Genomic DNA, 18805 nt, shown 5'->3' with positions numbered 1-18805 from the left:
AGATTTTCTAACAAGGAAGAAGGGCTGGGAATGACTGCAAGCAGGCAGCCAAAAATGTCGTCCGTGGCTCCCCTAAGAAACGTTAATGGCATGTGTGACTAGGCTGAATCGTGGAGTCCTGGGTGAGACATTTGCCTTTCTGAGCCTGTTTCCTTATCTGAAGAATGATCTCTAGGCTCTTTTCCTACTTTAATATCTCCTATTCTGTTTGTGATTCTGGGAATCTATTAAAATAATTTGGGTAAGAGGACCAGAGAACTGGTACTCTGCTTTTGGGTATGGAAAATGGAGAAGAAGGAATGAATATAAGATATATTTGGATGATAAAATCAATAAGCTGTGGCACCTAATTGGATGTGAAAGGAGGAAGGTGGAGTCAATATGACACAACTACTTTCCACTTTCATCCAGAGAATGAGTAAATGGGTTCACAACACAGGAGGTAGGTTTTCAGAGAATTATTTTCAGCTTTCACTTAAAAAATTATTTTCCTATGGAGGAAAAAAAGACTGGAACAACTCATCAGCAATACTGTCATAAATATTTGATTAGATATTTATTTATGTGATTCTTTGTTTTATGTTTTTCTCCCCTCCTAGACTGTAAGTTTCATGAGGGCGGGAACCCATGTTTTTCCCACTTGCTATACAACCAGGGTATGTGATACACAGTACCTAGCACATCATAGGCATTCTTGCATTCATTTATTCACTCAATTTATTTGTAACAATTTACTAAAAGAACAAATAAGAATCAAATAGTCTTCTAATGACTTAAATTTTTTTTTTTGCAAAGTTGATTTTGCAGTGAAATATCTTCACAGCTGGAGCAGACAGCTGTTAGTGCTGGGGAGGGGGGAAATTTCCCTTTACCCCTCTTGAATTCTTTTGGCTGGTCTAATAATTAAATTGACGCAAGACAGATTAACAGGAGAAAAAAAAACTATTTAATTCGTACACACGGAGGTCTCATAGAAATGGGACTCCTGAAGTGGCCAAAGCAGGCTGTATACATATCATTTTTAGATAAAGAAACAATTATTTGTGAAGATTTAACAAAACAAAGAGGATTGTGCTTGGGGTAGCAGACTAATGGAGAAGTAATAGGGTTTTTCTATACAGCTTTCTTAACCTTGAATTCCCTAACAGTGATAAGGATGCTTTCTATCCTCCTGGTATAGGGAAAATAACTTCACATGGGAAATTTATTTCCTGCTTTCAGGGGGAAAGAAATGGGTCAGAGTTGGTTTTTTAACATCATTTTTTTCCACTGGCTGTTTCTCAAATAACTTTAATTCAAAATAATCAATATGTCATTGAGGCACATTTTGGGGCAGCCTGTCTTGGGCTCCAACATTAGTGTTACCAATCACTTATCCTGTATCAATATGCATTTGCTCCTGTTGCCATGAACACATGGACTTTAGCTGTGAGACTCAAATACACTTCTGAAGGAAATAAATGCTAAAACTTTCTCTGGACGTTCTTAAGAAAAGAGTGGCTGTGCCGAGATAAACCCATGCACCTATGGTCAAACTAATCTATGACAAAGGAGGCAAGGATATACAATGGAGAAAAGACAGTCTCTTCAATAAGTGGTGCTGGGAAAACTGGACAGCTACATGTGAAAGAATGAAATTAGAACACTCCCTAACACCATACACAAAAATAAACTCAAAATGGATTAAAGACCTAAACGTAAGACCGGACACTACAAAACTCTTAGAGGAAACATAGGAAGAACACTCTTTGACATAAATCACAGCAAGATCTTTTTTGACCCACCTCCTAGAGTAATGGAAATAAAAACAAAATTAAACAAATGGGACCTAATGAAACTTCAAAGCTTTTGCACAGCAAAGGAAACTACAAACAAGACGAAAAGACAACCCTCAGAATGGGAGAAAATATTTGCAAACGAATCAACAGACAAAGGATTAATCTCCAAAATATATAAACAGCTCATGTAGCTCAATATTAAAAAAACAAACAACCCAATCCAAAAATGGGCAGAAGACCTAAATAGACGTTTTTCCAAAGAAGACATACAGATTGCCAAGAAGCACATGAAAAGCTGCTCAAGATCACTAATTATTAGAGAAATGCAAATCAAAACTACAATGAGGTATCACCTCACACCGGTCAGAATGGGCTTCATCAGAAAATCTATAAACAACAAATGCTGGAGAGGGTGTGGAGAAAAGGGAACCCTCTTGCACTGCTGGTGAGAATGTAAATTGATACAGCCACTATGGAGAACAGTATGGAGGTTCCTTAAAAAACTAAAAATAGAATTATCATATGACCCAGCAATCCCACTCCTGGGCATATACCCAGAGAAAACCATAATTCAAAAACACATGTGCACCCCAATGTTCATTGTAGCACTATTTACAATAGTCAGGTCATGGAAGCAACCTAAATGCCCATCGACAGATGAATGGATAAAGAAGATGTGGTACATATATACAGTGGGATATTAGCCATAGAAAGGAACAAAAATGGGTCATTTGTAGAGACGTGGATGGACCTAGAGACTGTCATACAGAGTGAAGTAAGTCAGAAAGAGAAAAACAAATATCGTATATTAACGTATATATGTGGAATCTAGAAAAATGGTACAGATGAACCGGTTTGCAAGGCAGAAATAGAGACACAGATCTAGAGAGCAAACATATGGACGCCAAGCAGGGAAAGCGGGGTGGGTGGTGGTAGTGTAATGAATTGGGAGATTGGGATTGACATATATACACTAATATATATAAAACAGATAACTAATAAAAAATAAAAAGAGAGTGGCTGTGTATTCCAGTGTGGTCTCAAGTAACATTGAAATTAGAGGCTCAGGAACCGACATAGTGAGCTTTCAGTTCCAAAATGAAATGTTTGCTATCAACTAAGTGTGTTTGGAAATGATTCACCAGCTGGTTTGAATATTCTTTTTTTTTTTTTTTTTTTTTATTTTTTAATTTTTTTTTTTTTATTTTGCGGTATGTGGGCCTCTCACTGTTGTGGCCTCTCCCGTTGCGGAGCACAGGCTCTGGATGCACAGGCTCAGCAGCCATGGCCCACAGGCCCAGCCGCTCCGCGGCATGTGGGATCTTCCCGGACTGGGACATGAACCCGCGTCCCCTGCATAGGCAGGCGGACTCTCAACCACTGCGCCACCAGGGAAGCCCTGAATATTCTTAAAGTATCAATTTGGTTGACAGGGGAAAATCATGTTAAAATGATAATAAATGTCTTTTTTAAGGTTTTAAATAATTCTATAATAACGATCTATCAAAGCATTATCTACATTATAAAGAATCAAAAGAGTCAACCTTAAAAGAAATGCAAATAACAATTCATTAAAAGTGGAAATAAGGAAGATCTTTAGAGACCCTAATTTCTTTGTCATTTAAGAGGAGTACAGTACTAACCCTTTGGAAACATCAACAGAAGAGATAATAGAAAAAAAAACAAATAGACCCTCCCAAAAGTGTTCATTAAGATACTTAATAGAGATATTAAAACGTTCTTTTCTCATAGCCAAAGATTATTCTAGTCCCTAAATTTATTTTCTGAAATGCTATAGAATTGTCAATGAGATGAGGGGAAAACCATAACAAAATGGCATATTTCTGGAAATACTTATTTATAAAACTCCAACATTCCCTAAATATATTTCCAACCGGGAAAGAATTTTTAAAAATCCATTGATTCACTAATGAGGCCCTGATAGTCCACAATCCTGGGTAAAGTAATGAAGCTCATGTGTATGTAGATATAGCCCAGCTTGTGTACAGGGAGGCCAATTACTCAGAAGAATTTCCTTGCATATAAGACTCATAGATTAATGAACTGTTGTGTTAACTGAGGAACAGAAGCCTGGATTCTAAAAGACCCACAACTACAAGAGTGGACTATAATTTCTAAGTCTATAAACAGTCCAGATCTATTTTACTCTTACTATTCTTTTTCAGAGACCAAGGAACTCTTTTTCTTTTAATTTTCAGTTTTGGAATCTTGCTTTAATCACTTTCCAACACAGTCCTTAAAAATTTTAAATTCTCTTGCAACCACAGAATGATTTATTTGCTGAAGAAATCGGGAAGCAAGTGTCCTACCTGTCCATAAGTAACAGGATCACAGTGTTCAAATGGTAATATGATTCTCCCTTTTGCACATTCACAAATTAATGGAGGGTAGGTCTCCACAGAGCTCAAGGCTAAGGCAGCTCATTGGTCTTCAGGAATTACACATTTGGACTAATTGGGAGTATGTTGACCAAAGTTCTGTTCTTCTCAGCGTGCCTGAGGAAGTAGTGGTAAACACTGTAAATACAGGCTGGGCCCCAACTCTTTGTCTTCTTTCAGACTCACATCCCACATCCCTTTTGCTTCAGCAAAATGCTTTGGTTGTGTCCACCCTCATGTGAGTAAGTCTTAGAGTGGCCTCCAGGAGAGGAGGGAAAATACTATTTGTCAGCAGGAATCATTGCCAGACTCTGTGTGTTGGCCTTTGCAATACATGTTGTTTAATCTTCCAACAAAGCTAAGAGGTAGATATGATTGTCCCCATTTTTCCTCTTAGGAAACAGAGTATTCTGTGGAAACGTGGTAGCCCTCCTCAAAGCTTGACGAGGAAGATGATGCACCTGTGTCCCACATTTATAGCTTCTACCTTTGGTAAGAATATCTTCAGTAGTAAAATGTTTTGTAAATCTTCATTCATAGATCGTGAACTTGATACCTTTTTATGTGTGATTCTATACCAGATTGAAAAACGCCAGTTCTATGTTGTATTTGTTAAACTTTTATTGCAGGAATCAGGATCGTGTTGGTATCAAAACATTTAACCTTCTTTATACACAAAAAATTCTATTACTGTACCATATCATATTTTACTTAATCCAGCAAATATTTGTTCTTTAATCAAGGTATTCCTTGGTAATTCTAGTTTAGGGACATTGTGTGTATGTGTGTGTGTGTGTGTGTGTGTGTGTGTGTGTGTGTGTGTGTGTATGTGAGTGTGTGCAATGGGCTGAATATTTATGCCCCCTCAAATTCATATGTTGAAACCCTAACCCCTAGTGTGATGGTATTAGGAGGTGAGGCCTTTGGGAGGTGATTAGGTCATGAGAGTGGAGCCCTCATGAATGGGATTAGTGTCCTTATAAAAGAGACCCCAGAGAGCTCCCTTGCCCCTTCCGTGAGGAGGACACAGGGAAAAGAAGCAGAAAGCAGGCCCTCACCAGAAACTGAATCTGTTGGCACCTTGAACTTAAACTTCCCAGCCTCCAGAACAATGAGAAATAAATTCTGTTGTTTAAGCCACTCAGTCTATAGTATTGTTACAGCCGCCCGAACAGACTAAGCATGAGTGTGTGTGTGTGTGTGTGTGTGTGTGTGTATACACACTTTGATGATTTAGGATAGATTCCAAATAGATGTACTTTGTAAGGTGTTTTCTCTTGTTTCTATTTGTTTTCTTCCAGGTATGGATACTCCATATAGTCCCATAACTCTGACTGTTGTAAGAGTTATTAGAGAGCACAGCCCTATCCCTGAGAGGAGAAGGAATGCAGTTCCTTCTTTTCATGCCCATTCTTCCCCGACGTCTTAACATTCACTGATGAAGCCTTGCTGAGAGACTCAGTATCTGAGACTTCAGCTTATCACTAATGTTGCAGAATGTGTCACTGTTGGAAGGCTTCAGTGGTTCACAGTCAGTGCCAGAGTCCTCATTAGGAAAGGGTTTCTCTGACTCAGCCAGAGAAGGAGTACATTTCTCGCTCGGAATACTCAGAGGCAGTTTCCTTTTAAAAACAAAAAAAGAAACTCTGAAAGTACTCTGTGAAAAAATGTTCTTTTGACAAGATATATACACAAATCCATTTTCAGGGAAGAGTTTTTCTTTTCATACAATTTTATAAACATTTAAAGAGAGACGATAAAAGAAAGGTTTGTATTTTCTTCCATATGCTGTAGAATAACACGAAGAACCAGTTTTTGTTTGCTTTTACTTGGTTCCATGGGATACATGATTTAAGTTCATAAAGAGACAGAAAGTAGTGAAAAGAATAAAATTATTTTTATAGAATGGCCTCTTTTGGGGCTTCCCTGGTGGCGCAGTGGTTGAGAGTCCGCCTGCCAATGCAGGGGACGTGGGTTCGTGCCCCGATCTGGGAAGATCCCACATGCCGCGGAGCGGCTGGGCCCGTGAGCCATGGCCACTGAGCCTGCGCGTCCAGAGCCTGTGCTCCACAACAGGAGAGGCCACAGCAGTGAGAAGCCCGCGTACCACAAAAAAAAAAAAAAAAAAAAGGTCTCTTTTGTGGATGCTAAAATATACATAGCAGTTAGATACTTCTAAACAACAAAAAAAATTCTTATTTTGAAGATAAAAGCATTTCAAATTAGTTAATGGAGAGACAGTCGCATTACTTGATATCCAGCTAATAATGGCAAATTCATAATAAGTGCTAATGGTCATATAGTACTTACTTACTATGCGACAAGAGCTATTCTAAGAGCTTTACAGATGTTAGCTTTTTAATCTTCCCACCAATCCTAGGAGGTAGGTATTATTGTTATTCAAATTTTGTATGTGAGAAAACTTTCATGAAAGTTACCACTTCCCTACCCCATGTCACATTGTGGTGAGACTGGATTTGAGTTCCTGCATCCTGCTCTACAATCTGTGCTCTCAACCATGCGGTCATACTGCCTTGTTCTCATTTGACCATGAGTAGTATTTTAAAACTTTGCTACAAAGGTGTAGATACATCTCTTAGGACATTTAATCTGTAAATAAAGGTACCATTTTCTTGTCTCAGCCTTTTTTCCAACTGCCTTTTCATTTTTAGACCTTTTAATTCAGTCTGTGTCCACAAAGATATCAGCGGTCCAGGACTAGTGAGGATGAGCTCCTCTTATAGTAGGTGCTTAATAAACATCTCCTGAATGAATTAAAATGCAGTTATCATTCTTAAAGAAAGGCTTTAATTTTTCCTTTCCTATATGAACAAATCCAAATAAAACCAGATGTTTTAAGGTCAATATACAACATACAAAGGACAGCTATTGTTTTTATTTGCCTAGCACTCTCCTTTCTTCTGGTTGAAGAATCCATCTGTTCTATGGAGAAGCCACTCCATGCGTAGTGGTGGGGCTGCTCCTCCTACCACTTGTTTGGTCACAGCACAGGTATGAGCACATGACCCTGGCCTGCTGGTCACAGGGGAATCTATGACCTGAACCTGGTTGGTTCAGGACTGTGTGGTGATCCAAGTAGGATGGTGCCTAACCTATTGTCTCTCCAAATCCATCCTTCTTTGCCTTGCTTTTTGATCTTAAAGCTGGGCCCTTTACCTGCTAATGGAATACTAAACTTCATCAATAGAAGACAATAGAATGACCCTGCACGGCAATAGCAGGAGGAAGATACTTCCCTTCCGGCTTCTGGTCCTCCATCATCACTACTATTTAGGATGGGAGCCTAGCAAGTGCACAGGAGAATTCTAGCTGTGCCCTCAGGCCATGCTCTCCTCAACAGCAGCCACCTATCCCCTCTGGCAACAGTTGACTCTTGTACGGATCAGCTGCAGCCTGTCCACACCCTCTCTCAAAGGCAAGCTGCTTCTATAGCTTGGCCCTGGCTGGTGCCCTGTGGCAAGTTTCTTGGCCAGCAGCAAGCTTCTGGCCCTTGTGTTAGTTCTGCCCTCTTCAAAGAGGCCTGAATCTCATCCTGGGTGGAAAGGGGTCTCCTTTGGTCCTTAGTCTTTTTTTGTTCAGTCATCCTTAATCTAAAGTAAATAACTGCTGTTTTGTATCTGTTCCCTGATCCAATATCCAATGTGGTTTTTATCTCCAGACTGGATACTGACTGATGTAAACGTCCATCAGTTTCCTCTCTGAAATTTTACATAGGGAATCTGGGGGAAAAGAGATGGCTTCTCTCCTTACAGAATCGAGAGCTGTAAGTATAAAGTAAGCTGGAGCTGCTTGAGGCCATTGTCCCCAAACACAGAGAAGCTATTTGGAGTTTAAAAAAAAAAAAAGATGAGGTCATGAATAGAGATAAATAGATGTGAGAAACAAATGAAGATGGAGAGAATTCTGATGACATCATTTGACCCCTTATACCCAGCCATGCCTGTAAACTTTTTTTTAAAATTCTATTTAAAAAAACATTTTATTGGAGTATAGTTGATTTACAATGTTGTGTTAGTTTCTGCTGTACAGCAAAGTGAATCAGTTATACATATACATATATCCGCTCTTTTTTAGATCTTTTTTCCATATAGGTCGTTACAGAGTATTGAATAGAGTTCCCTGTGCTATACAGTAGGTCCTTATTAATTATCTATTTTATATATACTAGTGTGTATATGTCAATCCCAATCTCCCAATTATCCCTCTCCCCGCCTTTCCCCCTCCATTTTTTTTCTTAAGCAAGTTTGAGTTAGATTTCTGTCTCTTGAAATTGAAAGAACACTAATTATGATACAAAGTAGTTTTGCCATAAAAGAAGTAACCAGTCTTATTCATTTTTCATTTTTTGTTTTAATAGTATCTTTAATTTTTAAAAGGATCACTTATCTAATTTTTGTTCACAATCTCCCAAAGGCAGACTCAGAAGGCTGTCTGCTGTCAGCCCTCCTTCACTGAAGGGGGATTGAGGCCATGCGTTGCAGTGTCCACCTCAGGGATGCCTACCTTAGTCTGAGGGCCTCCCTGAGAGAGTGACCACCACTGAAATGACACACAATCGTATATGAGAGTTGTCCAACTCCAGCAAAGTTTAAGAGTCAAAGAGAGGATGTATTAACCTGTCACTCAACAAACCTTTACTGAGTCTCTCCATATTATGTACAAAGGATCGTGGTGGGTGTCAGGGACACAAAACTAAATAACTCCCTCCCATACTTTTAAGGAGTGTATCAATATTAACCGTGTGTTTTATTTTCTGTACTCTGTTGCTTTAACATCTGCGGGCTTGCTGACCCTGGAAGGGTCACACCCACATCACCTTCTTTATCAGGTTCTCGTACTCTGGGCCACTTGTCATAATCACCGCAGAGCCATGTAGCAGACATACAGGGACAGCCCCTAGCCCCAGAGCCTGCTGAACTTAATCAAGCTAGCCAATCCTAAGCCTGCTTACCCTACCTTGCTTTTTCCTTCCCTTTCCTTCTGGTGGAAACCACAATAAAGACACTTGCCCATGATTTCCCCCTCCCCCTCTGCCTCCTGACAGACCCCGGTGCTCCCCTTGTGGTCCCCTGTGGTGTGGCATGGCATGCCCCCTCCTCTTGGGATCTGTGAATTTAACAAACCATCTCTTCAGTGACAATTGTCTCCTGAACTTTTGATCTTATTGAACCTCCAATATCCTATTTCTATACTATATTTAAAAACAGAGACCATATTAGGGAAATTAAAAAAGTTTTTTCCTACTCCCAGCTAATCTAAAGCTCATTGAAAACAGAGGCCGTGCCCACCTGTTCACCGTTGTATCCTTACAAGTAACTCAGTTACTATTATAATTATCACCACTGAATTTCCAAGCGTTGTTCATCTCGTATCACTTATACTCAGTTCTTCTGTCTGATTTCTACTGATTCCACTCCACTCCAGGCTCTTATTGGCAGCTAACTAGGCTTGCTCTTCTGGTCATTCCCTGCATCTTTCCCTCTTTCAGGTTTTTGTTCACTGTCAGTTCAAATAGCACTAGACCCACAAAGCCTCTTCTGACTCTCTCAACTACGTGTATGCCTTGTGTTTCATTAACTGCCACGCTGATTTCTTTCAAATTTAATTGCACATTCTACCACTTGTTCTAGTTATCTGTGGCCTTGTTTTAACTCTATCAGATTGTGAGCCCCTTGAATGAGAGAGCCATATTTTTAGACATCTCTGTATTCTTAACTCCTGGCACAGTGCCTGGAAGGAGGTGCTCCATTACTGTTGAATGCATAGAAAAATACTGGAGTATAAATTCCTTGAAGTCAGGGACCATGTTTTACTTCTCTTTGTATATCTTGGAATATCTACCTATAGATGATCTATAAATACTTAGTGAATTGAGTAAGCCTGTAAGGTACATGGAATAAGTAGTATTAATAATCCCATTTGACAGATAAGGAAACTGAGGCTCAGAGAAGTTAATGCTTTTCCCAAGGTCACCAAGTTAGTATGAAGTAGTCTAGCTGGATTAGAACCCAGGTACTTTGCCATCTACCAGAGTACTTCTCACTACCCACCATCACAGTAATAGCTGGCATACCTGAGTCATTCTTGCATACTAGAAGATAAGGATGTCCTCTCACAGGGCAAGATCTTGTTCTCTATTATATATGTTGTTGTGGACTGAATGTTTACGTCTCCCCAAAATTTGTATGTTAAATCCTAAATCCCAATGTGATGGTATTACGAGGTGGGGCCTTTGAGAAGTAATTAGGTCAGGAGGGTAGAGCCCTCATAATGGGATTATAAGAAGAGGCTAACAGCTAGTTTACTCTCTTTCCTTCATATGAGGATACAAGGAGAAACCAGCTGTCTGCAACCCAGAAGAGGGTTCTCACCAGAACCCGACCATGCTGGCACTGATCTCAGACTCCCAGCCTACAGAACTATGAGAGATAAATGTTTGTTGATAAGCCACCCAGCTTATGGTACTTTGTTATAATGGCCCAAATTGACAATGACAGAAGTTTTTGAAATCTTCTTGATTTTCATAAGATTAGAAATGTATCATGACCTTTATTGACAACAAATACTTGGATATGTCTCCAGTATTGATCTAATAAAATGTGAAGATGTAAAATAGCATTTCTGCATAAGATGAGGAATTGGCAGGTATGAGGAATTTAGCATTATTTTCTCGAGAATGACACATTGTAAATTGATCTGAATCTCTTTGATTTCCCAGAATTTTTACTGGCTGAGTGTATTCCACACACCACCCCTTCTACCTTGGCAATATCTCATGAGCTATCGATAAATTATTAAGCTCTGATGCAAACCCAAGTGCCAGCATTAACCATAAAATTGTGTATTCATCAGGGTCTAGTCAAGAGGCAGAAAACACAATGGTTATTTTGACAGAGAAAAATTAATATGAAGACGATATAAAGAGTCTTTATTGAAAAGGTAAAAGAAGCACTCAGTGTCATGGAGGTAGCAGGAAGCTACCACCACCTTAGGACTAGGGAAACAAAGGAAAGAAGTTGAAATTATTAAGACTTAGAAACTAAGAGGAGAAGCCCCCTGGAGCTGAAAGTCACGTCTCTGAGGAGGGGTGCTGTTAGGCTGGTGTGTTGAGAAATGTACTTGGGATTGTTTTTAATCAGGTATGGAGGGCTTCCCTGGTGGCACAGTGGTTAAGAATCTGCCTGCCAATGCAGGGGACACGGGTTCAAGCCCTGGTCCAGGAAGATCCCACATGCCACAGAACAACTAAGCCCATGTGCCGCAACTACTGAGCCTGTGCTCTAGAGCCCATGACCCACAACTACTGAGCCCGTGCACCTACAGCCCATGCTCTGCAACAAGAGAAGCCACCACAATGAGAAGCCTGCGCACCGCAATGAAGGGTAGCCCCTGCTCACCGCAACTAGAGAAAACCCGTGCGCAGCAACGAAGACCCAACGCAGCCAAAAATAAATAAATAAATTTATATAAAAAAAATTAGGTGTGGTAAGACATGCAGACAGAAATGATTTTCATGCAGGAGGAAATTTATACTCATAGATGTCTGGAAACAGGAGGTACAACATTCCACCCAGGGCTGCATAGGGAAGCACCAGGGTGGGTCAGGAGGCAGAAGGAAGAGGAGAAAGCATGAGCACAAGCTTTACTGTGATCTCTTCAGGAAAGGCAAAGCAGGGCACGTTAAACAGTTTAGGATTGGGTAGTTCGAATAATTTCTTCAGGTTCTGGGCTATAGTAGTGGTTCCTAGCTATCTAGTACCTGGCTCTGGAGTGATTTAGGGCAGGGGGAATATTGGCTTGGTGTGTGAGAGTTTGATAAAAGAGGTGGTTGGAGTATGGGCTCTGGATTGGTTGATTTGCATATAAAGGCATGCTCATGACAAGTTGTTTCCATCTCTAGAAACTAGCCAATCCTGGGAGGGGCAGCCCTCCAGGGTCTGCAAGGCCCCCACAATGTCAAAGTATCATAAAATATAGAAAACAAAAACCATGATTAATAGAGCTGGGCTGGTGTTTCTAAGTTCCGAGGGCTGCCACCTGCTTTCCTAGGCTTCTCTTCCCATAGATTAAACCTCCTCCCTCCTTCAGGATCCGAGAGGGTAGCTAGCATATACCTTTCAACGGGAAGAGAGTTTCTGCCCTAATCATTGAACTTAATGGCAATTTCAAAGAGTCTATACTAGAAGTGACTACCTAAGTATTCTAGATATCCTAGAAGAATAAACACACCCATCTCCTCACCTTACTTGAAGACTTTCTCTTTTAGATTCTATGTTCATTACTAAACATCAAATATCTGCAGAGAGCAGTGATGTTAAACTGCTTTTTAAACTGGAGACAAAAGTGGGGGCCTGTGATGAACATTATGTTACCTTCTATCTCTTCTGTGCTTCCTCCTGTATGTCCCATCTCCCCATTATCAGGACTCAGGAGATTTCAGGGAAAAAAAAATTTTTTTTCTAAGATAATTGCCAGCTGAGTTTGTGAAAGGATATTTTTAATCTGTAAGAATTTTATTTCTCCAAAATGGAAACTTTTATGGTTTGAGTTGACTGAAAAACAGAGCCCAAGACAAAGCCTTCATGTGAATGTTTTATTGGGGGGTGCAATCCCAGGACAGCAAGAGTGAGGAAAAAGGGAGTGTGAGGCAGAGAAGGGTGGACCACTCCTGCACTGGCCACAGCTTCAAAAGAAAACACAGCTGGACATTTGCTCACACAAGATGTCTCCAGATAGGCCATATGGAACCACTGCATGTTGAAGCAGTTCATTGCGGGAAAGAAACGAAATGAATTTACCTGTTGGTTCCCTCCTTATGACTCTCATCAGTCAAAATTTGCCCCATTTTTGTTGTGTTACTTGACCCCTTTGGACATCTGATGGGAAATTCATATCCCAGGCTTCGCAGCCCAGAGCCCCTGTGGGTCTGTAAGAGCTGCCATGGCTTCTGCTACGGTGGGCCATGCCAGCCTCCAGTCTTCCCCCCGTAGAAGAAGGAGACTTCAGCAGTGTTCGGTGGAGCGGCAATGGTGGCAGTAGGCAGAGCTCTCAAGTTGCAAGTGGCAAAGAGCCCATGTGAGGATGCACATAAATTGCTTCTGATATAGATAGTAATGGGTAAGGAATAAATCAGAGGTTGGAAATATCTGTAAATACAAATGAAATTAATTGGAGAGATGAAAAGTCCCAGAATGATATGTCTGGACTATGCGTTTACAGAACATCGGAACCAGAGGTCTCTATCAACGCATGGAACCAGCGCGTGTGTGGGGGTGGGCCAGCCCTGCCTCAGGAGGGCAGGAGACCTCGTCCCAGTTCCCTGTCTTCCCTTAGCTGTGGCAGGATCTTAAATTAGTTTCTTCTCTCTGAGCCTCTGCTGCCTTATTTAAGAAATGAAAGAGAATCAAAGCTGACGTTTCTCTGTTCTAAGATACATGTTTCAGAGAAACAATTTTACAGGAGTAATCAACATGTACAGTCTTTTCAAATTTCATTATAAGAAAATGAGGAATTATAATCAAGAGCATCACAAGACAGAAACCCATTTTTTAAAAAATCTCTATTGGAGTGTAATCGCTTTACAATGGTGTGTTAGTTTCTGCTTTATAACAAAGTGAATCAGCTATACACATACATATATCCCCATACCTCCTCCCTCTTCAGCCTCCCTCCCACCCTCCTTACCCCAACCCTCTAGGTGGTCACAGAGCACCTAGCTGATCTCCCTGTGCTATGCGGCTGCTTCCCACTAGCTATCTATTTTACATTTGGTAGTATATCTAAGTCCATGCCACTCACTCTCTCACTTCGTCCCAGCTTACCCTTCCCCCTCCCCGTGTTCTCAAGTCCACTCTCTAGTAGGTCTGCATCTTTATTCCCGTCTTGCCCCTAGGTTCTTCATGACCAATTTTTTTTCTTTTTCTTAGTTTCCATATATATGTTTTAGCATACAGTATTTGTTTTTCTCTTTCTGACTTACTTCACTCGGTATGACAGGGTCTATCCACCTCACTACAAATAACTCAATTTTGTTTCTTTTTATGGCTGAGTAATATTCCACTGTATATATATGCCACATCTTCTTTATCCATTCATCGGTCAATGGACACTTAGGTTGCTTCCATGTCCTGGCTATTGTAAATAGAGCTGCAATGGACATTGTGGTACATGATTCTTTTTGAATTATGGTTTTCTCAGGGTATATGCCCAGTAGTGGGATTGCTGGGTTGTATGGTAGTTCTCTTTTTAGTTTTTTAAGGAACCTCCATACTGTTCTCCATACTGGCTGTATCAATTTACATTCCCACCAACAGTGCAAGAGGGTTCCCTTTTCTCCACACTCTCTCCAGCATGTATTGTTTGTAGATTTTTTTGATGATGGCCATTCTGACCAGTGTGAGATGATATCTCATTGTAGTTTTGATTTGCATTTCTCTAATGATTAATGATGTTGAGCATTCTTTCATGTGTTTGTTGGCTATCTGTATATCTTCTCTGGAGAAATGTCTATTTAGGTCTTCTGCCCATTTTTGGATTGGGTTGTTTGTTTTTTTGATATTGAGCTGCATGAGCTGCTTGTAAATTTTGCAGATTAATCCTGTGTCAGTTGATTCATTTGCAAATATTTTCTCCCATTCTGATGGTTGTCTTTTTGTCTTGTTTAAGGTTTCCTCTGTTGAGCAAAAGCTTTTCAGTTTCATTAGGTCCCATTTGTTTATTTTTGTTTTTATTTCCATTTCTCTAGGAGGTGGGTCAAAAAGGATCTTGCTGTGATTTATGTCATAGAGTATTCTGCCTATGTTTTCCTCTAAGAGTTTGACAGTGTCTGGCCTTACATTTAGGTCTTTAATCCATTTTGAGTTTATTTTTGTGTATGGTGTTAGGGAGTGTTCTAATTTCATTCTTTTACATGCAGCTGTCCAGTTTTCCCAGCACCATTTACTGAAGAGACTGTCTTCTCCACTGTATATTCTTGCCTCCTTTATCAAAGATAAGGTAACCATATGTGTGTGGGTTTACCTCTGGGCTTTCTATCCTGTTCCATTGATCTATATTTCTGTTTTTGTGCCAATACCATACTGTCTTGATTACTGTAGCTTTGTAGTATAGTCTGAAGTCAGGGAGCCTGATTCCTCCAGCTCCATTTTTCTTTCTCAAGATTGCTTTGGCTATTCGGGGTCTTTTGTGTTTCCATACAAATTGTGAAAGTTTTTGTTCTAGTTCTGTGAAAAATGCCAGTGGTAGTTTGATAGGGATTGCATTCAATCCCTAGATTGCTTTGGGTAGTAGAGTCATTTTCACAATGTTGATTATTCCCATCCAAGAACATGGTATATCTCTCCATCTATTTGTATCATCTTTAATTTCTTTCATCAGTGTCTTATATTTTTCTGCAGACAGGTCTTTTGTCTCTTTGGGTAGGTTTACTCCTAGGTATTATATTCTTTTTGTTGCAGTGGTAAATGGGAGTGTTTCTTGATTTCACTTTCAGATTTTTCATCATTAGTGTATAGGAATGCAAGAGATTTCTATGCATTAATTATGTATCCTGCTACTTTACCAAATTCATTGATTAGCTCTAGTAGTTTTCTGGTAGCATCTTTAGGATTCTCTATGTATAGTATCATGTCATCTGCAAACAGTGACAGCTTAACTTCTTCTTTTCCGATTTGGATTCCTTTGATTTCCTTTTCTTCTCTGATTGCTGTGGCTAAAACTTCCAAAACTATGTTGAATAAGAGTGGTGAGAGTGGGCAACCTTGTCCTGTTCCTGATCTTAGTGGAAATGCTTTCAGTTTTTTACCATTGAGGATGATGCTGGCTGTGGGTTTGTCATATATGGCCTTTATTATGTTGAGGAAAGTTCCCTCTATGCCTACTTTCTGCAGGGTTTTTATCATAAATCGGTGTTGAATTTTGTCGAAAGCTTTCTCTGCATCTATTGAGATGGTCATATGGTTTTTCTCCTTCAATTTGTTAATGTGGTGTATCACGTTGATTGATTTGTGTATATTGAAGAATCCTTGCATTCCTGGAATAAACCCCACTTGATCATGGTGTATGATCCGTTTAATGTGCTGTTGGATTCTGTTTGCTAGTATTTTGTTGAGGATTTTTGCATCTATGTTCATCAGTGATATTGGCCTGTAGTTTCCTTTCTTTGTGACATCCTTGTCTGGTTTTGGTATCAGGGTGATGGTGGCCTCATAGAATGAGTTTGGAAGTGTTCCTCCCTCTCCTATATTTTGGAAGAGTTTGAGAAGGATAGGTGTTAGCTCTTCTCTAAATGATTGATAGAATTCGCCTGTGAAGCCATCTGGTCCTGGGCTTTTGTTTGTTGGAAGAGTTTTAATCACAGTTTCAATTTCAGTGCTTGTGATTTGTGTGTTCATATTTTCTATTTCTCCCTGGTTCAGTCTCAGAAGGTTGTGCATATCTAAGAATTTGTCCATTTCTTCCAGGTTGTCCATTTTATTGGCATAGAGTTCCTTGTAGTAATCTCTCATGATCTTTTGTATTTCTGCAGTGTCAGTTGTTACTTCTCCTTTTTCATTTCTAATTCTATTGATTTGAGTCTTCTCCCTTTTGTTCTTGATGAGTCTGGCTAATGGTTTATCAATTTTGTTTATCTTCTAAAAGAACCAGCTTTTAGTTTTATTGATCTTTGCTATCATTTCCTTCATTTCTTTTTCATTTATTTCTGATCTGATTTTTATGATTTCTTTCCTTCTGCTTTCTTTGGGGTTTTTTTGTTCTTCTTTCTCTAATTGCTTTATGTGCAAGGTTAGGTTGTTTATTTGAGATGTTTCCTGTTTCTTAAGGTAGGATTGTATTGCTATAAACTTCCCTCTTAGAACTGCTTTTGCTGCATCCCATAGATTCTGGGTCGTCGTGTCTCCACTGTCATTTGTTTCTAAGTATTTTTTTGTTACCTCTTTGATTTCTTCAGTGATCACTTCGTTATTAAGTAGTGTACTGTTTAGCCTCCATGTGTTTGTATTTTTTACAGATCTTTTCCTGTAATTGATATCTAGTCTCAAGGCGTTGTGGTTGGAAAAGATAGTTGATACAATTTCAATTTTCTTAAATTTACCAAGGCTTAATTTGTGACCCAAGATATGATCTATCCTGGAGAATGTTCCATGAGCACTTGAGAAAAATGTGTATTCTGTTGTTTTTGGATGGAATGTCCTATAAATATAAATTAAGTCCATCTTATTTAATGTATCACTTAAAGCTTGTGTTTCCTTATTTATTTTCATTTTGGATGATCTGTCCATTGGTGAAAGTGGGGTGTTAAAGTCCCCTACTATGAATGTGTTACTGTCAATTTCCCCTTTTATGGCTGTTAGTATTTGCCTTATGTATTGAGGTGCTCCTATGTTGGGTGCATAAATATTTACAATTGTTATATCTTCTTCTTGGATTGATCCCTTGATCCATCATGTAGTGTCCTTCTTTGTCTCTTCTAATAGTCTTTATTTTAAAGTCTGTTTTGTCTGATATGAGAATTGCTACTCCAGCTTTCTTTTGGTTTCCATTTGCATGAAATATCTTTTTCCATCTCCTTACTTTCAGTCTGTATGTGTCTCTAGGTCTGAAATGGGTCTCTTGTAGACAGCAAATATATGGGTCTTGTTTTTGTATCCATTCAGCCAATCTGTGTCTTTTGGTGGGAGCATTTAGTCCATTTACATTTAAGGTAATTATCAATATGTATGTTCCTATTCCCATTTTCTTAATTGTTTCGGGTTCGTTATTGTAGGTCTTTTCCTTGTGTTTCCTGCCTAGAGAAGTTCCTTTAGCAGTTGTTGTAAAGCTGGTTTGGTGGTGCTGAACTCTCTCAGCTTTTGCTTGACTGTAAAGGTTTTAATTTCTCCATCAAATATGAATGAGATCTTTGCTGGGTAGAGTAATCTTGGTTGCAGGTTTTTCTCCTTCATCACTTTAAATATGTCCTACCAGTCCCCTCTGGCTTGCAGAGTTTCTGCTGAAATATCAGCAGTTAACCTTATGGGGATTCCGTTGTGTGTTATTTGTTGTTTTTCCCTTGCTGCTTTTCATATGTTTTCTTTGTATTTAATTTTTGACAGTTTGATTAATATGTGTCTTGGCGTATTTCTCCTTGGATTTATCCTGTATGGGACTCTCTGTGCTTCCTGGACTTGATTAACTATTTCCTTTCCCATATTAGGGAAGTTTTCAACTATAATCTCTTCAAATATTTTCTCAGTCCCTTTCTTTTTCTCTTCTTCTTCTGGAACCCCTATAATTCGAATGTTGGTGCGTTTAATGTTGTCCCGGATGTCTCTGAGACTGTCCTCAGTTCTTTTCATTCTTTTTTCTTTATTCTGCTCTGCAGTAGTTATTTCCACTATTTTATCTTCCAGGTCACTTATCCGTTCTTCTGCCTCAGTTATTCTGCTATTGATCCCATCTAGGGTATTTTTAATTTCATTTATTGTGTTGTTCGTCGTTGTTTGTTTCATGTTTAGTTCTTCTAGGTCCTTGTTAAATGTTTCTTGCATTTTGTCTATTCTATTTCCAAGATTTTAGATCATCTTTACTATCATTATTCTGAATTCTTTTTCAGGTAGACTGCCTATT

This window comes from Leucopleurus acutus (genome assembly GCF_964270905.1).
Source record: "Leucopleurus acutus genome assembly, chromosome: 4".
In the NCBI taxonomy this organism is placed as follows: domain Eukaryota; kingdom Metazoa; phylum Chordata; class Mammalia; order Artiodactyla; family Delphinidae; genus Leucopleurus; species Leucopleurus acutus.
This window is presented reverse-complemented; position numbering follows the sequence as displayed.